The 24329-nt window shown below is 43.8% G+C and overlaps 1 long non-coding RNA gene across 1 annotated transcript; it reads right to left on the reverse strand.

The window, feature by feature from the left end:
* Positions 1-4075: 4075 nt before the first annotated feature.
* On the reverse strand, positions 4076-24218 carry LOC123287056 (uncharacterized). The gene is made up of 5 exons (XR_011504560.1): positions 24095-24218; positions 22568-22655; positions 12219-12389; positions 11927-12023; positions 4076-11543 (listed from the first exon to the last, which is right to left on the reverse strand). It is a non-coding gene; the product is annotated as an uncharacterized lncRNA (long non-coding RNA).
* Positions 24219-24329: the final 111 nt, after the last annotated feature.

Below are 24329 nucleotides of genomic sequence, written 5' to 3' on the forward strand. Positions count from 1 at the left end.
TCTAGTTTCATTCTAGCATTACGGTCAGAAAAGTTGCTTGATGTGATTTCAATCTTCTTAAATTTATTGAGGTTTCCCTTTTTCCCAACATATGGTTTGTCTTTGAGAACATTCCATGTGCCCTTGAGAAGAATGTGTATTCTGCTGATTTTGGATGCAGTATTTTATATACATCTATTAAGTCCATCTGGTCTAGTTTTTTGCTTAGTTCCACTATCCTTGTTGACTTTCTGTCTGGCTGTCTATACATTGATGAAAGTGGGGTGTTAAGGTCTCCTACTATTATTTTGTTGCTGTTAATATCAATTAATAGTTACTTTATATACTTTGGTGCTCTTGTCTTAGGTGCATATATAAATGTTGTGTCCTGTTGGTCGAAGGTCCCTTTTATCATTATATACTGCCCCTCTTTGTTTCTCATTGTCTTTTTTATCTTCAAGTCTCTACTTTGTCTGATATAAGTATGGCAACACCTGCTTTCTCTTGTTTGCCATTAGCTTGGAGTATCATCTTCCATCCCTTCACTATGAGCCTGTGTTTTCATTTAAAGCTGATATGTGTTTCCTGGAGGCAGCATATTGTTGGATCTTATTTTTTAATCCATCCAGCTGCTCTGTGTCTTTTGATCAGGGACTTCAATCCATGTACATTTAGAGTGATTATTGATATATGAGGGCTTAATGCTGCCACTGTATCACTTGCTTTCTGGTTGTTCTGTATTTCCCTTGTTTCTTGTCCTATGTATTTCCGACTGGCAGTTCAGTTTGGTGATTCTCTATGATGGTTTTTTCAATTTTCTCTTTATTTATCATTTGTGTCTCTGTTCTGATTTTTTTTAGTAGTTACTGTGAGGTTTGTATAAAAGATCTTGTAGATGAGATAGTCCATTTTCTGATAGCCTTTTATTCCCTTAGTCTAAGCAGGTGCCATCCCTTTGCTCTTCCCCTTCTAAGTTGTTGTCAAGACTTATTCCATTTTGTGTTGTGGGCTCATGGTTAAAATGAAGTGATTATATTTCTTCTTGATGTTTTCCTTACCTTTATCTTTAAAGTTATAATTGAGTGTTTGCTAATCTGTTCTGATGAAGAGTTGCAATTTTCTGATTTTGTGTGCCTATTTATCTCCTTGCTCAAGACTTTGTAAACTCTTCTCTTTTTTTCAGGTATGAGGGCCTTGTTGATCATATCTTGTAGCGGCAGTCGGGGGGGCGGGTGGTGTCTTGTGACGATGAACTCCCTCAGCTTTGGTTTATCTGGAAAAGTTTGTATCCATCGTATCTGAGGGATATTTTCACTGGATAGAGTATTGTTGGCTGAAAGTTTTTGTCTTTCAGAATTTTGAATATATCATTCCACCCTCTCCTATCCCATAAGGTTTCTGCTGAGAAATCTGTGGAAAGCCTGATAGAGATTCCTTTGTAGGTTATTTTCTTCAGCCTTGCTGCCCTTAATATTTTTTATTTGTCATTTACTTTTGCTGGTTTTACTAAAAATGTCTTGGAGTAGGTCTTTTTACATTGATGTAATTATGAGTTCTATTAGCTTCTTTTACTTGTCATTCCAGCTCATTCCATAGGTTTGGGAAGTTCTCAGCTATTATTTCTTTGAACAAGCTCTCTGTTCCTTTCTCCCTATCTTCTCCCTCTTGAATATCTATAATCCTTATGTTGCATTTCCTAATTGAGTCGGATGTTTCTCAGAGAATTTCTTCATTTCTTTTTAGTCTCAGTTCTCTGTCGTCCTCCATCTGAAGCACTTCCATTTTCCTATCTTCTAAATTGCTAATTCTATCCTCCATAATAACAGCTCTGTTATGTAAGGACTGCAAATTTTTCTTTATCTTATTCATTTTGTTTTCATCTCCAAACTTTTTGACTGGTTTTTATTTATCATTTCAATCTCTTTTGTGACAAATTCCCTCTGTTCACTAGTTTTGTTCCTGATTTCACTGATCTGTCTTTCTGAGTTATCTTGTAACTTGTTGAGTTTATTTTGATAGCTATTGTGAATTCTCTGTCATTTAGATTTTAGATTTATGTGCCTTCAGGATTGATTTCTGGGTGTTTGTCTTTTTCCTTCTGGTCTGGAGTCTTAATGTACTTCTTCATAATATTTGATGGGATTTTTGTGTTTGCATAGTGATAGTTTCTGGTTGCAGATTCCACCTGCTACCCTGGGGGGAGCAGGAGCTGTGTATTCTGAGCTCATTGTGATCCCTGTCAGCTGTGCCTGTCCGTGCCTGTACCACTCCTGGGGACTGCAGTGGCCCTGTGGGCTCTCCCACTGGATGAGAAAGTGATCATGCAAGGGCTCAGGGCTGATGCCTGAGGCAGGGTCCCCCTTTGGGGCCACAGTGGTACTATGGGTGCTTGTGGCAGCTGGGAACTTGCTCACCTAGGCCTGCAGATCCACTGCCATCTCCTCCTAGGTCACACCAGGTATTGTGCTTATTGGGCAAGCCCTCCCCACTGGGTCCAAGTGAGAGACCACTCCCAGGGACCACAGCAGTACTGTGGGCTCTCTCACAGGACAAGAAAGCCATCACACGGGGGCTCAGGGCTGCTGTCACTTGCTTTCACAGTCCTGTTGAGACATTCTCCACTGTTTGGGGCCACAGTGGTACCATGGGTGTTCATGGCAGTTGGGAACTCGTTTGCCTGGATGTGCAGATCCACTGCTGTCTCCTCCTAGGTCAGGTCAGTCATTGTGCTTGGTGGGCAGGGCCTCCCTACTGGGTCTAAGCCTGGGTGGCTCCCTGGGGACCATGGCAGCACCGTGGGCTCTCCCACCAAAGGAGAAAGCAATCACATGGGGGCTCATGGCTGTCATCACCTGTTCCCACATTTGCACTGAGGTGGGCTCCTACCCTCAGGGCTGCAGTGGTACAATGAGCACTCCAGCTAGGAGAGCAGCTGCACACGTGTACAGAGTGGCTAGGGGGCCAGACAGTGCTCACCTATCTCCACCACCTCCCCAGGGGTAGTCCATCCTCCTTCAGATGTATAGCTGTGTGGGTCTCTCAGGAGTCCTGATCTGCTGTGTGGGTATCCTCTGCTGATCAGTGAATGTCCATTTAGTTGTAATTCAAAGGGGGAGAGGCAAAGGGAACAGCTCACTCCACCATGTTGCTGATGTCACTCTCTAGATCTTGTTTTTTTATCCAATAAGCCACCCTATGTCTTTTGATTTGAGCATGCAGTCCATTGACATTTAAAGTAGCTATTGATAAGTAGGTACTTATTGCCATTTTGTTCCTTTTTTCCCAGGTGTTTTAGTAATTTTCTCTGTTCCTTTCTTCTTCTCTAGGTCTCTTACCTTGTGGTTTGATGATTTTCTTTAGTATTATGTTTGGGTTCCTTTCTCTTAATTTTTTATTTTTTTTATTGGGGTTATGACAGTTTACAACCTTGTGAAATTTCAGTTGTACATTATTATTTGTCAGTCATATTATAGGTGCACCACTTCACCCTTTGTCCCTACCCCCCTTTCCCCTGGTAACCACTAATCTATTCTTTTTGTCCATGTGTTTCTTTATCTTCTACATATGAGTAGAATCATACAGAGTTTGTCTTTCTCTCTTAATTTTTAATATATTTATTATAGGTTTCTTGTTTGTGATTACCACGAGGTTCATATGTAATAACCTACATATATAACAATCTATATTAAGTTGAAGACTTCTTAAGTATCACTTCTTGCTAAAAGCTCTACTCTTTTACTCCCCTCCTCCCACATTTTATGTTTTTGATATCATATGTAACCTCTTTTTTGTGCATGTGTATCCGTTACCCTCTTATCATGGAAATAGGTAATTTTAGTACTTTTGTCTTTTGACCTTCATTTTAGCTTCATAGGTGGTTGATCTGCCAACTTTACTGTATATTTGCCTTTACCAGTGATTTTACTTTATTTCTTCTTTTTTTTTTTTTTTGATCCTTTTCTTATTCCTATTTATGGTCTTTTCTTTTCCATTTACATAAGTCCCTTTAGCATTTCTTTAAGGATGGTTTATTAGTAATAAACCCCTTTAGTTTTTTCTTTTCTGGAAAACTCTTTATCTCTCCTTCTATTCTGAATGATAACCTTGCTGGATAGAGTATTCTCAGCTGTAGGTTTTTTTCCTTTCAACACTTTAAATATGTCATGCCTCTCCCTTCTAGCCTGTAAGCTTTCTGCTGAGAAGTCAGCCGATAGCCTTATGGGGTTTCCTTTGTGTGTCACTTGCTGTCTTTCTCTTGCACCTTTTAGGATTCTCTCTTTATTTTTAATACTTGACATTTTAATTATAACGTATTTTGATGTGGGCCTCTTTGGGTTCATCTTGTTTGGAGCTCTCTGTGCTTCCTGTACTTGGATGTCTGTTTCCTTCCTTAGGTTAGGAAAGTTTTCAGCTATTATTTCTTCAAATACATTGTCTGCTCCTTTGTCTCTCTCTTCTCCTTCTGTGACACCTATAATATGGATGTTAGTGTGATTGATGTTGTCCCAGAGGTCCTTAGACTATCCTTGTTCATTTTAATTCTTTTTTCTGTCCAGCGTGGGTGATTTCCTCTAGTCTTTCTTCCAGCTTGCTGATCTGTTCCTCTGTATCATCTACTCTGCTATTGATTCCCTCTAGTGAAGTTTTCATTTCCATTATTGTTCTTCAGTTCTGATTGTTTGTTTTTTATATTCTCCAGTTCTTTGTTGATGTTCTAACTGTATTCATCCATTCTTCTTCCAAGATCCGTGAGCATCCTTATGACTATTAGTTTGTACTCTTTATCAGATAGATTGCTTATCTCGGTTTCATTTAGTTTTTTCTGAGGATTTGTCCTGTTCCCTTATTTGGAACGTATTCCTTTTTCTCCTCATTTTGCCTCTTTCTCTGTGCTTATATATATGTATTAGGTAGATCAGCTACATCTCCCGATCTTGGAGAAGTGGTCTTATGTAAGAGACGCCTTATGAGGCTCAGCAGCGTGCTTCCCTCTCGTTACCAGTTCCAAATGTTCCAGGAGTGTCCCCTGTGTGAGATACGTATGTCCTTGTGTTGTGGCAGGCTTGCTCTTGCTGCAGGTGCCTGGGGAGGCTAGGCTGTCTCCCTGGCTGGCTGGTTGTAATGCTCAGTTGTGTGAAGCTGCTACAGTCCCTTCAGTCACTTTACTGAGCAAAGGGAGAGCAGCACAGTTGGCTGCAAGGTCTAATAGTACATTCTTGCTGCAGTTTTTTTTTTTTTTTGAGGAAGTTTAGCCCTGAGCTAACATCTGCTGCCAATCCTCCTCTTTGTGCTGAGGAAGACTGGTCCTGAGCTAACATCCATGCCCATCTTCCTCTACTTTATATTTGGGATGCCCACCACAGCATGGCTTGACAAACAGTGTGTAGGTCCACACCAGGGATCCAACCTGGTGAACCCTGGGCCACTGAAGCGAACCTAATGGCTGCACCACCAGGCCAGCCCCCCTGCTGCAGTTTTCCTGTTAAGTGGGTAGACCCCTAGTATGGCTGGTTGCTAGGCTCAGGGGCTTACAATTGCTGTAGGCCTCCAGCCTGCAAGGCTATTGTCATCTCTCTCAGGATAGCAGCTGAGTGGGGCTGGCCCCAGATGTGGCAGCACACAATTGTTTCAAGTGTTGGAAGGTGGGGCTGGTGCCCTATGTGGCTATTTGAGAAACAGAAGTCTGCTGCAGCTGACAAGTCCCACTGCCCACAGGCCCACACACCCCATCAACATAGTCCTGACCTGTGTGTATGCCTCGCACATTGAAGTGGACTCTCTCACCTCACTGCAGAGGCCCCACACACTCTGCCAATGTAGGCCTGCCCTTTGTGCAAGCCCTGCCCTGCAGAGGCAGATCCACTCACCCCACCTATGCAGGCCCACAAGTTGCCCAAGGGCTTTCTGTTGGGTGGGGCTAGTCTGGAGGGTGTGCTGCCTGCCCTGCCTAAGCTGGATTAAATCAGTGCTCTAGTGGGTGGGGCAGACCCCTGCACTAAAAGGCCAGGGAAAGAACTCCAATGGCATCTGCCAGCACACCTGTATTAGGTCACACTAATGGCTGCCACCAATGTCTCAGTCCCTGAGGAGGTGGTCCCAGCTGCCTCCTGCCTTGCTAAGATGTTCCCAGAGCCTATCAAGTGAGCCTCTTTTCACCAAAGGACTGTGTACCTTTCTCATGAGTTTAGGTTGCTTTCCAAAATGGATGAATTTGTGCATGGGTCCTATAAGGGCAGGCTTTTCTTTCTCTTATGTTCGATAGCTTTTCTGGGGGTATTCCCTGTTGCAGTTAATAGCCAGCAAAACCAGATATTATGACACTCATCTCGGTTGTGCTGAGTTCAAAAGCTACTTATTGTCACAAATCTCTCCCACTCAGATCCCCCACTTCTCCAGGGAAAGCTTCATACCTTAAGATTGCTCTCGGCCAAGAAGCACTGTGGCTAGAATATGGCTTTTCCCTCTCCAGAAAGGAATTTCTGCTTCTTCCACTTCAGTCTGCACTGTCCCCTGTTGTGGGGGTTCTTTTTATGCAGTTTCTGGTTCTCTTTCAGGTGTCATTTTTCCAGGGTGGTTGTAAATTTGCTGTGTCCATGGGAGGAGGTGAGTTCAGAGCCCTCCTATGCTGCCATCTTCAGCATTCTTGATTTTAAAAAAATTAAAACAATTTGACCATAAACTTTAGTGGAATTAAGACTTGTTCTGGGAAACTTGTCACCCACCCACTGAGTCAAGTAAGAAAAAAGTTATTCTTAATCAAACATCCTTTTCCTATCACGTTTGGTCTCACAATGATCCTCTAATAACTTTTTCCTCTCCTATACCATGTCCCTACCAAGAGTAAATGCTATCGCTCTACTTGGGGCCTTTATCTTTGCCTGAAGGATTGCACTGTCTCATACCTAAATTGGAAAGTTTGGTTTGGCAAGGGCAATTGATTCTGGGTACCAGAAGGTTACTGTCAATATTCAATAAGATTGCCTTTTGAACTTGTTCCCAACACAGACATAGATGAAAAGAAGTTAATCTTGTCAATTTGCTGTCTTCTCGTTTAACCTGAGGGGTGACGCAAGGGCCAAAAAGATTTATGAGCTTGTTTTGGAGAAGGAAAAGAACGCTTTCAAGGAAGTTAGATCACCAGATAACCAGCCCCCAGCTGCCATTGATGCCCAGAAGTCAGATTGCCCAGGGGCTTATCTGGAGTGAAAGAAACATGGATTCCAGTTTCTCCAAAATGCTTCCTGCCAAGCCCCTTAACTCAACAAAGCTCCCTGCTTTCTATTCTTGTTTAGGTGGATTCAAGAGAACCTATCCCCATGCCTTCTCATTTTGACCAATTTGAATAAACCTTTCTCCACCTCCAAGCCCCAATGTCTCAGTGATTGGCTTACTGTGCATCAGGCACATGAACTTGAGATTAAGACGTCCGGTATCACAATCAGTCATGCTTTGAGGCAGTGGTGGTTAAAACGTGGTCTCACCTGGGAATTTGCTAGAAATGCAAACCCTCAAGTCCCACCCCAGACCTACTCAAGAGGAAACTCTGGGCATAGGGCCCAGCAGGGGAGCTCCAGGTGATGCTGATGCTTGGTAAATTTAAGAAACACTGCCCTGAGGACTCCAAAGCTCCTAAAGGTAGCAGTTGGATACCTTTAAGGACCACCTTTAGGTTGGGTTGTATGGAAGTAGAGAGGAATTATCTGCAAACCACTTTTCCACTTGGCTCAAAGTGGCTTCATAACAATGAATAAATTACTCTGATGATGAGGGCTTAGACGGTGACCCAGTGAACAGTCTACCTACTGTTTACACTGTAGACGGGAGCTTTGTTTAGAGAACGGGATCAATTGCTGGATCCCTGTCACTCCAAGCTGTTGGCTGGTCTTGGTTTCCTCACTCAGGCGGAGGTTAATGAGAAGACGCTGCTGAACTCTCCTCACAGGGTACATGTCCAAGCAACTCAGCAAAACTCTGATTTGCTCGCAGTTATCAGCCACAAGGATTTCCCACTGACACATTTAGCTTGGGGATAATGTCATGTCCCTAAACAGGAGGCCTCAACTTGATAGCTATCCTATTCCTTTAGAATGAGGAGCAGGGAGGGAACCTTAGCAGTTGGGGGAACACAAATTTGGAAAAGACAAAAATGGTCACCTCCATTCTAGACCATTCCTCACCAGTTCCCTCCCACCTTCAAGGGGAAGCTGTTACTCTTTCCTTTGTGCCCCACTGCGGGCACCCATCTCCCGAACACAGCATGATACAAGATCCTTCTTATAGACTGGCTCTCGAACAAAACTCTTTGAAGGCCAAAGCAATGATTAGTCATCTCTGTGTTGTCCGTGTTCAGCAAAATTTATTTGCTGAATGAATAAGCCTTAACTAGGGCAGATTCAGACATTTGGGTGGGAAATGAAGTCGGCCAGCAGATCCTGAGACCCATTCAGTCAAACCTTCCTGACTACACAGATTTCTGTTGGACACACATGTGCACACACACACACCCCCCACACACATACACACACATCTTGATGGTGATTTCAGGTCTGCTGAAATTTCCTTTGAGTTTAAAAAAAACTTCAAGTGGCTGTCATAGCTAATTGCAACAGTCCACTCAGAATTAGCGTCTGTAGCTTCTCTTCCAGACAACACACATCTCTAATGGAAGGTGGGTGCTACTCAGCTGTAGGGTCACTTCTGTTCCCATCACTGAACCAAAGAAAAATCTTGAAAATTCAACCTGCATTTTGTCAACTTTGTCAGTTCCTTGGGCCTGGTCAGAAGGGCATCTTTGTGTTCTCAGTGAACAAGGACAGGAGGAGCATCAGTAAGATCAGACACTGTTTTCTTAGTTGAGTGTGCCAGCCCCATTTAGGACTTGGAGTGCCATTTACATATAAACGGTGTAATTGAAGTGATATTGCAGTGATAGCGGTGAGAGCAGGAGCTGGCATGAATTAGGCTGGTGCTTGATATGCTAATTACAATTCTCTATAATCTATGTAAGCTGTTTGGAAAGAGAATTTAGAATCGGAGAAGATTGAAACCCAGTGAGGCTAAGCGACTGACTCGAAGGTCACACAGCTGATTAATTGCAAATTTTCTGTGTGTTTCGAATGTGCAAAAGGTCTTATATACAATATCTCATTTAATTCTTGCAACAACTCTTGGGTGAGCATTTTATTACTACTATTGTCATGCTGTTGGCGGAGAAGGGAAACCACATGGAGAGAAGTTAAGCCACTTACTCACTGTTAGGAAGTGAGGGATCCACCGCGGCCGGCTGAGATTTCAGCTGAGATCAGTCTGGTCCCAAAGCTGGACATTGGCAGGTCATTCTTTGTTTACCAGGGACAGAGCTCAGATTGGGCGTCCCAATTCTTAAATCAGCAAAGAACTTATGCTGCCTAGTTCCATTATTATACACAAAAGGCTGCTTTCTCAAATCAGAAAAAACACTATAAATTTTCTATAAATTCAAGTTAGTCTTCCAGGTGGTTCCTGAACAAATTTACTATTATCAAGATAGTTACATTTCATTCCATGAGCAAGCTGTTTAAATAGCTACAAAGGTTTTACAAACATTGCGAATCAAGAGCAAAAAACATCTCAGGGTGTTTTCCCCATGTCCTCTCATTTGAGATTTGCAGAGTATCTAGCAGTGGCTGATGTTCATGGTCTTTGTTCTTAATTAAAACATAAAAAAGTAAACATTCAGGTTTACATATTTGGAGAGAAGTACTCATACTTTAGCATAGCAAAAGAAATAAATTTTGTAGATGGATAGATAAATTTCTCCTTTATTCAAGAAATTTCTCAGCCACAGGCAGGGCCTCTCTCAGACTTATCCTGAAATTTGTACATACCTTGGTCCTGGTTGTTGGTGCAGGATAAATATGGAAATGTTATGACTCATAGGCCACAAGCCCTGGTTAGGCATTCTCCTCCCCTCACTGTGCCCTGAGGCTGGCCAAGCGCAACGACAGGAAATCAGTCATTACCCAGAGGCCTTCAGAGAGCTTAGATGGTGTGCAGAGTAGAGCTGAGGCGCTGAGGTAGGGTCTCTGTGAAGGAGATGGGTGATGGCTGTGTCTGGTAGATGGTAGATACTCAACAAAAATGTACTCCCTGAATGGTTGACTTGGAAGTCTTTGGGAAAGGAGAACGAGAAGGAGAAAGATGAACCTTCTGGAGCCCAGAGTAACTTAAAGGGGCAGGAAAGCAGCATGGAGAAGGGGCTTCTCTTCTAAGCACCTGCTCGCTCTTGCATCATCTGAGTGCCTTCCTATTAGAATTTCAGGGGCGTAATCCTGGCCATCCTTTTTCTTCCTCCTTAGATCATCTCTCAGACAGAACACAGCTCCAGTGAAACCTCAATATCCTCCCAAACAGACAAACAGAGGAAGAATGAAGTGGTACAACTCTCTCACTAATCATTAATGTGGAAAAACTGCCGTGGGGGACAAGGAGCTGAGAATGTCTAAATCTGAACTAATAAGCTAAGTCAATTCCACACACACATGCAAAATCATCAGTAACTTCATGCACCCTGATGACATGATTTTTGCATCTATGATGCTATTATTGTTATCAAGGGCTTTCCTAAAACATCTTGTTAAATCAGCATTTGATCCAATCACATTGTCTCTGTGCTCAGATAATGTCTGAGACTGAGATACTTACAGTTTTTGAAAGCATGCATCAAAGTCATGCTTCTTATTCACCCCACAGCATGTAAGCACAACCCAAGAGCATTCTGGTAGGCTGGCCCTTGTCCACTGATTATTTCATCGTGCAGCACAAAGGGAAGCGGGCCCAAACACACTATTGTCATTGACTGGACACTGGAAAATCACAGGTAGGTTCCCTCATTCCTAATGCTTTCTGTTTTTCCACGTCTCAAAGAAACTAATTGCTTCCTCCTTTGATCCTCTCAAATAACATTGTCCCACGACCACATTTAAACTACTGAAAGGATCTAAAGACAGCCAGTTATTTCAGGAGCTCAAGGTAAGCCTTTCCTTGGATCACCATATGGGGGTTGTGCTGCTCCACACTCAATGGCCCTATTCAAATGTTTAATTAAAAAATTGCTTCCCCACCTTTTTAGGAGCTGGCCTGGTTATATAGTGATTAAGTTTGCATGCTCCACTTCAGCGGCCCAGGGTTTGCAGGTTCAGATCCCAGGTGCAGACCTACACACCACTCATCAAGCCATGCTGTGGTGGCATCCCACATACAAAATAGAGGAAGATCGGCACAGATGTTAGCTCAGGTTCAAGCTTCCTCAAGCAAAAAGACGAAGATTGGCAACAGACGTTAGCTCAGGATCAATCTTCCTAACCAAAAAAAAAAAAATTCCTTCCCTCCCTTTTCAAGTTTTAACATATATAGAATTAGTTTGAGCACAACTCACCCTTCCTCTGTGGACTCCAAGTACTCCCAAAGGCCTCTGATTCCTGATAAATATAAAACTTTCCTTTTGCCATCATCTCACAAATGGAAATTCCAGAAATTCTCCTGGCTTTTTGAACCCAGAAAGCAGACATTTAGCATTAAATTTCCTGTGAAGAAGCAAGACATTGACGGGTATCATCTGCCTGATGACCATTAGTTCTTCCCTTTCAACCGCCTCTCTGACATCTCTCTCTGTGTACATCTCGTGACAAAAGATTTTATTTGCTATTTAGTGCTGCTCTCAGTAAAGAAAAATTAAGATGTTAAATTATTAGCATGAATTTTACCATAAATCTTTATATTGTGCAATGCTACTTTCTAAATGCAAAAACATAAGAATTTATTCACAGAAATTACACAATTTGTGTTTCGAAACTCATACCTTTGTATGTATCTTGCTCTTACCAGAACAATGGAAATGCTGCCTAAGCCTAACTCACCTGTTTTAATTTTGCTTCTTGACATTTGCACATTTTCCCACACTCCCTACCTTCAGCTTACGAGGAGAAAGGAGGATTGATGGCAGAAGGGGCTGTGGGTTCATCTTCTTTCTCTTTCCTTTTGTGTCATCGTTTTCAGCAGAAGTGCTAATACAGGGAGGTAAAACAAGTAAGAAATAATATGATAGAGTTCCTTGCCATTCATGTTTCTTTGCACTCAATTGCCTTCTTTCTGCGTTCAAAGCAAGTTCTGGTCAAAGCAGTTTCTGATTCAAGAGGAAAGTGTGGCCTCTCAGAGCTGCCAGCGCCCTTGCCTACTCAGTCATGGACAAACACGCTTACCTTGTCTTTGCTTTGAGTCTCGCTTAACTCCATGCAGTGAAGAGCTCCCAGGAAGCTGTGCTCAGGGGTCACCAGTGCAGCATGCAGATGGGGTGGCAAGGAACAGCAGACACGCATGTTGCGTGTGTCTGCTCTGCTCATCCACCGGCTCTATGGTCCCACTGGACTGCCCTTTAAAAACACAGTTCAAAGATAAATGTAGTAAGAACTCCAAGTTTAATGCAACAGCAGAGCATTAAGGCAAGGATAGAGCCCTTCTAAACATGGATCCCGTGTTCCTGCAAAGGTTGTATCCCAGGAAGCCAGCCTAGCAGCATGAATGTGCATAATAAAAGACGGAGTGAGTAGCAGCATGGAGTCCACACAGCAGGCGTCTCTCTGTTGAGATAGCACAGCACAGTGGCTGAGAGCTTGGGCTCTGGGGCCAGGCCCCAGCATTGCCAACTTGTATCCTTGGATAAGTTCCTTACTCTCTCTGTGCCTCAGTTTTCTTGCTTCTTAAATGGGGATAATAATGGTACCTAACTCATAGAGTTACTGTGAGGATTAGATCTGAAAGCATATAAATATTTAGAATCATAACACTTGGCAAATAACAAGACCTGAATAAAGATTAGCTATTGCTGGTGGGGATGAACGTATGAGGCAACGTATCATTGCTTTGTAATGCCGGTATCTCTGAGACCATGCTCACCAATCAACTTTCTGACAGTAATTTAGCTTTCTACGTAAATCTGCATACAGGCAGAGCATGTGCTTCATAGTTCTGTTTCTCATTGGAAAATAATAAACATGTATTCTCGTTTTCAAATTAAAAAAAGAAACAAGAACAAAAGCATACAGAGGGAAGTAGTTAGGTCTGACGGGGCTTTATGGTGGAGGTAGCAAATGGGCCTTATCAAATGGAATAATGGGTCCTAGATATGCTTGTCCTCCCAGTTTTACAGATGAAGAAACCAAGGCACAAGGAAAGAAGTAATTCACCAAAGACCACAACACTGTGACGTGCCAGAGCCAGGCTTTGCATTCATAAGTGCTATGTGAATGCACACACCCCCGGCACACTCTGACCACCGCCCAGCATATGCTGCTCCCTGCTGCCGAGGTGCCAGGGAACCATCAGAACTACTGTGGACCTTTCCTAGGGGTGAAATGGAGCCACCATGACAAGGGGAGGGGGAGACCATGGAAGAAACGAAAAGCTTTATATTTGAGAACACCTAATGGTGCTTTTTTCCATGCTTTTTAACGAGGGCTCTTGCATTTTCATTTTGCACTGAGCCCCGCAAATTTTGTGGCTGGCCCTGGGTACTACCAGTATACCAACTTTCTTTCAATATTTTAATTTTTTTTTTTTTTTTGAGGAAGCTTAGCCCTGAGCTAACATCTGCCGCCAATCCTCCTCTTTTTGCTTATGAAGACTGACCTTGAGCCAACATCCGTGCCCATCTTCCTCTACTTTATACGTGGGATGCCTACCACAGCATGCCGTGCCAAGCGGTGCCATGTCCGCTCCCAGGATCCGAAAGGGCGAAACCTGGGCCGCCAAAGCGGAACATGCGCACTTAACTGGCCCCAGTATTTTAATTTTTTTAATGTCTGTCTCATCATAAACTTCTCAAGGGCGGGGCCCAGGCCTTTTCATTCTTGATATTTTGGTGCCTGTCACAACACTGTCTTTTGCAGAATAAATGAAAAGTGAATATGAATGAATGAAAGTAATAGCCATGGAAAGAACGGGTCACAGAGCATCTGTGAGTTGTTTTCCTAAGCAGCAGTCCTCAGAGACCACTTCACAAAGCCAAAAATCTATCGGGCGAGTCTCAATACTCAATGGTCCCAGTACAGTAACTGACTACTGATTACCTTCATAAACCAGAGCGATTTCTTCAGTATTTGTATTTTCCACGCCAGTCAGCTTTTGTCAGTTTTAAATGATTTGGTTGTCTTAACTTAGCTGAATTTTTGTTTTTCTTTGTTTTGCTACATTTGTTCTTGTCGTTTTCCCCAAGAGGAAAACAGTGATGGGTGGACTCCCGGTTGAAATGCAGGCGTTCTGGGCCGCTTGAAGTTTCACAGAAAGGACCAAGTGATAGTGAAAATACCAACTGTGGTTTAGTTAAGGACATCACTTCTCAACTTTATGTCCATTTCAGGAGGTACGAGACACAAAGCTCATATAGAAGTTGTACATTGTGATTCTTTGTACTTTTCACACCTCAAAATTCGCAGAATCACTTGCCTGTCTCAGCAGTTCCTGAATTTACAAATTCTTTAAAGGGCCTGAATCTGCTTTGTCATTCACTTTGAAAATTCCAGCGTCTAGGAGGTATTAACTGCTGATGCTTTTGATTTTGATTTCTCTACACTTTACTAATTGAGATTAAAATGAGTTTCTATTTGAAAAGCTACGAGATAATTATACTCCTGGCCCATCTTCTCCCCCTGGAAGGATATGTAGAAGTTGCATAAATGAAAGCCTTGGTCTCTATAACTTTCAGTGAATAAAGCAAAGATGAAATTCAGAATGTTTCACTTGATAGAATGTTGTCTAAGCTTCTAGACTCTTGTGGAGTGAAGAGCTGGAAGGGCGCCAACCCTGAGAGACAGCTTTAAGCAGACAGTGGCTCTAAGTCGTCCTCAGTAATGGCTCCCTTGAACTTGATGACACATTGGTAGATGCTTTTACGAGTGGGAGTGAGAAAAGAAAGAGAAAGACAACTTTTATGATAGTATAAAATCACAACATGTGTGGAATGTTCTCCAAGATGACAGATGACATCTCTTTGTCATCTTTAAGAATAAAGACCAGAGGAAAATCATAATGACAACAGCCTTTGCAACTCTCCTAATCTGCCAGTTCCTGGCTGTCTTCCTTCCTGACACCGACCTGCTCTACGGGACAATTATCTTAGTCATATTACAGGCAAAGACACACAACCTACCTACTGTGTGCAGGCTTCTGTTCTGCCCTGTGTCTCTGCACTTGAGCAGGCTGTGCTCTAGGGAAGAAAGCAAGATGATGACTGCAGAGCTGAGAGACAGCCCATTTCCCGGCCAAGAAACTTCTCTACAGCACCCTTGAAAGACAGCTGTCGGCCTGGGCAACACCCTCCCAGAGAACTCGCAATTGTACTTTTGGAGATAGCCCATTTCATTCTATTTCATTTATCCTTTTATGGATGAAAACAATTATATCCTTCAAATATCGTGTTTCATTCCTTTGGAAGGTTGAATAAGCAATAAAGTTTTATTTTCTTTATCTGCTCTTTCTAAGCTTCTTTGATTATTTTATTTTTCATTACTTGATAAATTTCCAAACTTACACTAGGAGCTCCTTGATTATATTTGACAAGCATCCTGCAGGGAAAATAGAAATAAATAAACACAAATTCAGATGCATAGCAGAAAGGACTTGGGAGTTCATGGAATCTCTGAATGCTGTATCCTAGATTATGGCACTCTGTTGGTGCAAAAGATGAGAACCTGGCTTCACTGTAGAACAGAAGAAATTCGTGGAGCTAAAAGACTTTCCATTCAGCATCATCTCCAAAGTAGGCTTCGACCTGGGCAATCAATGAGCACGTTTAGCTGCTCAGAGACTTATAGCCTTTAACTATATTGACAATGTTTTTTCAATATCATTACTTTCATTTTTTTATTTTCTTGAGGTCACATTGGTTTATGACGTTATATAAATTTCAGGTGTACATCATTATATCATTATATTTCGACTTCTGTATAGACCACATCGTGTTCACCACCAGAAGTCTAGTTTCCATCCGACATCAGACAGATGGGCCCCTTTACTCCTTTTGCCCTCCCCTCATCCCCTTCCCCTCTGGTGACCACTAATCTGATTCTCCATCTCTACATGTTTTTGTTTATTGATCTACATGAGTGAAGTCATACGGTAATTGTCATTCTCATCTGACTTCTCAAAAAATTAAAAATAGAAATACCATATGATCCAGCTATTCCACTTCTGGGTTTTTTTCAATATTTATGCAGTCTTTTCCAGGGAGAAACGAGACCCATTAAAGCACAACAACTATGTTTTGCATATTCATATATCTGTAAAACAGAGAATGGCTTCATTTGATTCCTTGCCTTATGCTGACAGCTGTAATTATCAACTCACCAGGCACACACACACCTGTGGTTGAGTAAGTTGGGTTCACTGCTCACAGTAGTGAGGGAGAACGGACACTACGGGGAGCCCTCAGTAAGAGAGTGTCGGAAAGGACATGGATTTGGACTTGTGCAGGATAATTTTGGGGCCGGTTCAATGAAGTGGGGCTTTGCTGTGGATTGGTTGCTGTCAGGGAGTCGGGTAATTCTATGATTGGGTGGAGCAAGGCTAAAGCTGTAATTAGCAAGAAGCAGCAGTCACTCAAATTGCTGGGAGAGAGGGATGTTTGGTCATTTCCGTGGTTTAGAAAATGTTTGTATTTTGTCTGTGTTCGGACATACTATGGAGTGGTCTTGTTTTTGTCTTGATCTAACATGGTCCTAAAGTGGCCTTGTCTGATGTTGAGGTTCTGTGACATTATTTAAGTTTAACAGGAGCATGCCAGGGCTAGCTTTGAGAGTCAGTCCAGATCATAGGAACAAGGAGGCATAGGCGGTGGTGGAGGCCAGCTCCAGATGTCAGGGGTAGCTTTTCTCTTTTCATAATATTTTCTATGTGAGACTATGAGCCCCATAAATGTAGATGCCATGTTTTTTCATCCCTGCTATTTCCAATATCTATATATATCCTAGAATTTTAGAAGGTGTTCAATAAATAATCTTCAAATGAATGAGTGTATAAACGAGAAAGTGGATGAACAGGCTGTGAAGTTTCTTTAGCATCTTCTATCCCAATTATATTTGAAAGAGTTAAACAAAATGAAAAGTCTTCATATCTTCTTAGTGTAGGTGGATATAAAGACGAGTCAATCTGATCCAACTCGGAGACATTCTCACCTTGAGGGGTGTACATCATTCACAGGGTGACCACACTCTGAGCTGCTGCCAGGTCCCGTTCATACCTGTTGTCTCTTGCAGTCATTGATAGCGCCCCCTTTCATTCTCAAATAGTCTATGGTCTGGATGGTAAATCATATGATCACCCTGATTATAGAAGGAAGGACAGCTTCATAATAACAACCAGTGGTGAAAGCAGTCACGGGGTTTCCTCGATAGGGGCTGACAGACGAGAGGACCACAAATGCTTTCTAGGGCCTCTTTCTGCTGTCAAATTCTTAGATCCTGTAGGCGATACTTAAAGAAGCAAATATGAAATGGACTTATTCTAAGTAATAATACTGAGAACCACTTAAAAACATGATTAACTCTCAACAGTCGGCGCCAATAGGGTAATCAAGAGTATGTGTGACTAACGCTTGTCATGTTTATTCCATATTAGCCTTCTTAATTATACTATTGTTTTACTGAAATTAGTTTATATTCTTTGGGTACATTTTGTCTGAGAATGAACAGAGGGGACCTACAGTTCACTATGGAAAATCCCATGTTGACTAAGTGTTAAAATAGTACAAGTTCACCTTAAACTTCAGATCCATTAAGCAGGGACGTACATTAAAGCTTATTTAAGTTCAACTCCCTAATTTTATAGATGAGGCCTTGAAGGCCCAGGAAGATTGAGCTATTTTGTCCAATATAACTGAACAAATCGTGACTGGGCATAGAACTCACATTGCTCTGTCTTCTCACTGGTAACATTTGCTTGGCAGTAATTTTACTTAGAAATAACAATTAAACTGTGTTTTTATATGTAATCTTATCAGTGTCCTATCTCCTGCGTTATTCAGGAGACTCATTTCATAAGTACCATCTGCTATGAACCTTCTATAAATCTGTCACTGTACTTTTGCTTTCCAGGTAAATCTGCTCTTATTTTGTAGGTAAAGATGAGCATTAAAGTTGGGCAGGAAAGCCAGAGCTGGCAGGAAAAAATGGTTATTGGCATCTTCTGTTTCAACTCTCCATTTCTGTTTTGAAGGCTGGTAACTCCATAGGTAGAGAAATAAACAATGGTGAACTACAATGAAAGCACACACAGACATGCTGTGCGTTTCAGAATCTGCATGGGGAAGTGTGCAATGCTCTAAACGAAAAGGGTGACAACATAACCCATTAATCTCCCTGAAGTTTTCAGAGTACACATGCTGCTGACCAGGAAAGGTAGAGAACTTTGATTAGTTTTCCTTATTTAACAACATATTTTCCATGTGCATCAAGCTTAGAATTCCAAAATAGTTAAAAAAAAGAATCTAAAGAATTTGAGCAGTTATGTTGTAAGAGGAAAGGACCCCCAATTTTTAATTTCAAGTTTAGCAAACGTGCCAAGAGCTTCTCTAAGAGAACACTGCCTCCTTTAATGAAAGAAGGTCTTGAAGAATCGCCACCCCCCCCCCCCATCTCCCGGGGGCTCACACACCTAGATTCTGCTATTTTCTCCAGTGCAAGGAAGGGATGCTATCCCAACACCCACCACTGGGGCGCCCTCCAAGACATCTCAGCTCTTTCTAGGCAGGAGCAGTGGTTCTCAACTACAGCAGTGCATGGCCCTCTTTTCTTACAAATGTCTCTTACTTTCATGAAATGAGAATCATTATGCGTGTGTGTATCACTCCCCTGTACATGTATTTTTAAAAATCAATATAATGCTCTACTGGTAATACAAAAGAGGAATAATAAAGAACATAACTTAGGGCTGGTCCGTGGCCTAGTGGTTAAGTTCAGTGGGCTCCGCTCTGGCCCAGGTTCAGTTCCCAGTGTGGACCTACACCGCTTCTTGGCAGTCGTGCTGTGGCTGTGACCCACATACAAAATAGAGCAAGATTGGCATGGATGTTAGCTCAGGGTGAATCTTCCTCAGAAAACAGAAAACAACAACAAAAACATTTATAACAAAAAAATATGTATTCAACATTTAAGCTTAGGTACAAATATAGTAGAAATATATATAATGAAGTAGTCAGATTCTATACATAGAGGCAACTGCTAAAATGCAGACAAATACAGGTGTGTTATATTGATGACTCAAATACTTTGAGTGGCACTGCCATCAATGATGAAATGATCAAACATAAAAAACTCATTGTAAATCTCCAAATAAAATGAAGTCCACTCTTGATTCCTATTGCAGCTGCATTCCTATGTCAGAGTACCATGTTTATGTGTCAAACAGTGCTATAGAACAAACATCCATACCCCTTGTCCCAACTTCATGTTTAATCCTAACGACCATGGGGATGGTGTTAGGAGGGGGAGCTCTGGGAGATGAGCAGCTCACGATGGTGCAGCATGATGGGATCAGTGCCCCTACAAAAGACCCCGTAAAGCTCCCTTGCCCCTTCCACCATGTGAGGACACGAGAAGATGGCAGGCAGCCTGCAACTCGGGAGAGGGCTCCCACCAGAGCCCAACCATGCTGGCATTCTGAGCTCAGACTTCCAGCCTCCAGATCTGTGAGAAATGTTTCTATTGTTTATAAGCCACCCAGTCTGTAGTGTTCTGTTATGGCAGCCAGAACAGACTAAGATAAACAGTTACATTCTGGGCTCAGATAATGATAAACATATATATTTTCTAACCTACACAGTGTTTCAGAAGGCTGTCTGCAAGTCGTGCAGCGTGTGGAACAATTCTTCTCTGGGCATCCTGCAGACATCTTGCATCTCTGACTCCCCCCCCGCAAATTCCACTAGTCTGCCCAATCCAACAGCAGTGACAACAAAGAATACTTCCACAAACTTCCCAAATGCTCCTAGAGGCTGCTTCCACCCTCACTGAGAAGCACTGTTCAGGAGCCAAAGGCCCTCCTGCTCCTCTCATCTATACCCTTCCTCCAGGTTCTCAGATCAGAGGGAGATGAGAGCCCTTTGGCGCGACATGTGTCCAGTTCAGTCTTAACTGAGTACATCTTTATTGAAACCTCCTCATCTCAATCATCCAGATTTTCACACACAGCATTAAACGGAGTTTCAAAAGGAACCAAGAGAAAATGCAAATGACAAGCATATGACACTTGGAGCTGTGTGTTACTAATACTAACACAGTGTTTCTCAGAGTGCGGTCAGGGGTTATCTGCATCAAAAGCATTTGTTAAAAATACAGATTCTGGGGCTCCACTCCACACCTTTGAAATCAACTCTCTGGGGCATGTGGCCATATCATCTGCATTTTTTTGAACAAGCTCACCAGGTGATTTTAATGCCCTCAAGGTTTAAGAGCCTCTGACGCTGTCATCATTACCACCACCACCACTACCACACACAGCTGCCAATCTGCTCATGAGAAGGAGTCAGCGGGGCCTTGCAGGACTGGCCTTTTCTAGGTCCCACATGGCATTTTGGCAGTAACCCTGCAAGAGGAGCTGGGAGGCACCCTGCCCGCATCCTGGGGTTGGACGCATCAGCTTCAAATGCAGGAGGGCCACCTGAATCCACATTGTCCTTTTTTAACCCTAACTTTCCTGAAGCACCAAAAAAATTGCCCACTCTGATAAAAATCTCCTCTCCTTTCCACTCTTTTCAAAGAGGATAATTTCTTATTATTTAAATGAGAAAGTTTTGATATTCTAAATGTGCTTTTGTGTTAAAATAAGGGAAAAAAACTGGAAAATAGATATGTCCCTAGGTTTGGACAAGGTTTTGAGGATGCAGAATTCTGCATATAGTACTGCCTGTGAGTACAGAGCAGTAAGGGACATGCAGGCCTAAGTTGTATTTTTTCTTCTATGAGTCAAACAAAGCGAAAAAAAAAATTGTTTCTCTTTATATAATGGTACAGACACAGACTAGATTTACACTCCAAGTTTCAACTCTTATTTTAAAGAGTGTTGAAGATTATTCCATTGGTATTAAACAATAACAGTGATGGTGATATTGATAATAAGACGCAAGGACACACAGAGTGCAAATGACTCAGGCAGGATTTGAACCCATACTTACCTGCTGTCGATGCCTCCTGTCGCCATACCTCACTGCTCTTTGACAAGAAGGTCACGGATTCAGTCATACTCAACTACTTATTACAATTAGGCCTTGGCAGAAGAATGAGAAAATCGGAACCCTAGAGTATAGTGCAAGGACTTACAACACAGGGATTACACTGCTGGGAATACCGTCACAGAGGTGGGGGAGGAATCAAGCGCCAAACAGGGGACACTGAAGTGATGGGAGATTTGCAACCACAGGAAACCACTACCACCCTCACCTGAGAGGCAACGGGGGGAGGTGAAGTCACCAGACGGAGCAGGTCATCCAGTGAAAACTGGAACCCCAATAAGCCAGTCCACAAAGGAGACCCAGCATCTCTGAAGAAGTCACTTGAGGCAGACAGGGAAGGTAAGAAACACTACACTCGTTTCTCCCTTGCTGTTACACGCCAATCTCCCACAATGCCTCCCACTGGCCAAACCCAGCCAGCAAACCCAGGAACCTGGAAAACCAACCCTTATGGGCTATTCCCCCTCTATACAGAGTGAGTCAGGGAAGGGCAAGAACTCAGTCTGAAGGCAGACAAATCCAAACAGGCACACCCATACTAGATTTTATTGTTTTCCAGAATAAAGCTCTTTAAGGTTCCTTTAAATAGTAAGCCCCCTAATGCCTTTAGATTAACGTGATTCAACAACAAAAAGATTTTTAAATCACACGTGACATTAAAAACATTTAATATGTAAGCAGACATCTCTTTATACCTATAATTCACTGAAGATTGGAAAACAAAGAAAGCATTATTGAACACCTGGTTGCCAAGGGCCAGCTGGAACAATTGCCAGGCTAACAATTCGGAGTAGGAGTTTTGTTTGACTTACTAGCTGAGGGAAAGGGAAGCTAGCTGCAAAGCGAATGGTCATCTGGCTAATATTTTTAGAAGACTAACTTACTGAAACCCCTTTAAGGTGGGCTTTTGCACGGTTATATGTGGTATGAGGAGTGGCAAGCTTGTGCTAAGAGTCCTGGACGTAGTTCTTTAGATATGTGAGGGTGACGGAGACTATGGGTCTCTGGAGGAAGTTCTAAGTGCAGCTCCTGGACCCCGAGTTCCACTCAGTTGTGCTCCGGAGACCGACAGCGGCCCCTTTCTGATTAATGGTCCGCTCCAGAAGGGGACAGTTAGGGCGCCCTCTAGCGGGGAGCTGGCCGGGCGTGGCGGCGGGGCACCTCTCCAGCCCTTCTGTGGCATTGTCTCCACCAGCGTCCTTTTTCTCCAAATACTCCACGAAACATGGCTGTGCTCTTATTAGATATCGAGTCAAAGGAGATTCAGTACTGATTATACTTTGTGTGTGCTGTCACACATTCAGGGGAACTGCCAGATAAAGGACTCACATGAAACGAGAGACAGCAGCAGAGCAGACGAGGTCCCAGCGTCCTCCAGAGCTCGGTCACAGGACGTGGCAGGCATCTCCGCGGGGATCTAAGAAGAAGCAGACAGGATGTCTTCTGGGAGGACGGCTCTGCTGACTTACAGGATTTTTATTTGTAAAAAAAATCACTTTATCTTGCATTTTTTGAAGGAGGTAGCTAAGGAGGGTAATTTGTGGTTAAGATCAGACTTTGGAGTCTAGTTACCCTTTTTTTAAAATCTGCTTTATCTCCCCAAATCCCCCCGGTACATAGTTGTGTATCTTAGTTGTAGGTCCTTCTAGTTGTTAGATTTCCTTTTATCTTCGCAAGTCTGTCCCGTTTTCTCTACCGCTACTACCACGGCTCCCTCATCTGTGCACATTGCCACAGCTCCCCCTCATCGGCCTCTCTCTCCTGCTGCTGCCGCTGCGGGTGGGATCTTTCTAAGCAAATAAGATCAGAATCCTCGGAGGGCTCCGCCAGCCTCTAGGACAACGTCCAGATTCCGCCGCAGGACACTCGGTCCGACCACCCTCCAGCGTCGTCTCACCTACAGCCTCTGCTCTGGCAAGTCCTGGGCACTCACCCAGGAGACCAACCTCCCTTCGGGGGAACTCCAACCTCCCCGGGCCGGGCCGGGAGAGCGCCCTCCCAGCAACTTGTAATGATTGCCTTCTCCAAAACCTAGTCTCCACAGGCTGGGCCTTATTCCTCTGAGTACTGCCCAACATCCAACGCCTGGCACAAAAACTGCCTCAAGGATAGTTGAGAGGCACCACTTTACAGTTTACACAGTGTTTTCTCGTATTTGCTCATTTAATCCCCACAAACACTCAGGTGGCAGTATTTCCTAAGTATACAGACGAGGGAACTGAGGTTCAAGAAGGTCAGTGGCCCAAGTTAGACTCAAGCTCCTTGTTCTCTGAGCGGATAGCGCGCAGGATTGAGAATTCCAGACTTGGGTGTGAATCCCGGCCCAGCCAAGTCCTGGCTAGGGGCCGACTTCACCCCCCTGCACCCATGTCCTCGTCCTTAACGAAGACTAATTCCAATTCGGACTAAGAAGGATGGAATAAAACAATGCCATGAAGCGTCTAACGGTGTCTGGCCTGCAGCCGGAACTATAAATGTGAGCGCCCTTTCTGACCCCGAGCTTGGGAGCTGCTTCTCCTATTTCTACAGCAGCTCCTCCTTCTTTGAGCTCCGGAGGCCGCTGCGGGTGCCAACTGTGGAGCGCCGTGCCCGTTCTGACGCGATAGCTGCACCGGGTACCAGCAATCCTTAAAGGAGGGTGGCCTCCCGGCGCAGCTTTGAGAGGGCAGTGGGGGAGGGGGAACTACCCGGCCCTGGGAGGCCGGGGTTGGATGAAGGGCCTGTGGGGGGCGTTGGTCAACCGAGGGACAGCTGGCGCCCCGCGGCACACACTACAGAGGGGCCCACCCACGCCTCCCGAACCTCTCCCCCGGGTCTCCCCCAAGTGGCCGGGCCCGCCCCTTCCCTCCACTTCACCTCTGCTGCTTCCCCCCCTCCCCAGCTCCTGGCACTGTCTCTGGGGCCTCAGAAAGCAAGGAGGGTCCCAGGGCAGAGAGGGCTGGGGACGCAGCCGGCGCCGGAGCCCCGGGGGAGCGCAGGCCCCGCCCCCACCACGGCGCCGGCTGGCAGCCGGCGGTACATGCGCACGCTGCGCGGGGCACTGGGCGCGGGGCGCCGGGGGCGGGGAGCGCGCGTGCAGTGTCTCCGCCGG

The sequence above is a fragment of the Equus asinus genome, chromosome 7, assembly GCF_041296235.1.
Source record: "Equus asinus isolate D_3611 breed Donkey chromosome 7, EquAss-T2T_v2, whole genome shotgun sequence".
NCBI lineage: Eukaryota > Metazoa > Chordata > Mammalia > Perissodactyla > Equidae > Equus > Equus asinus.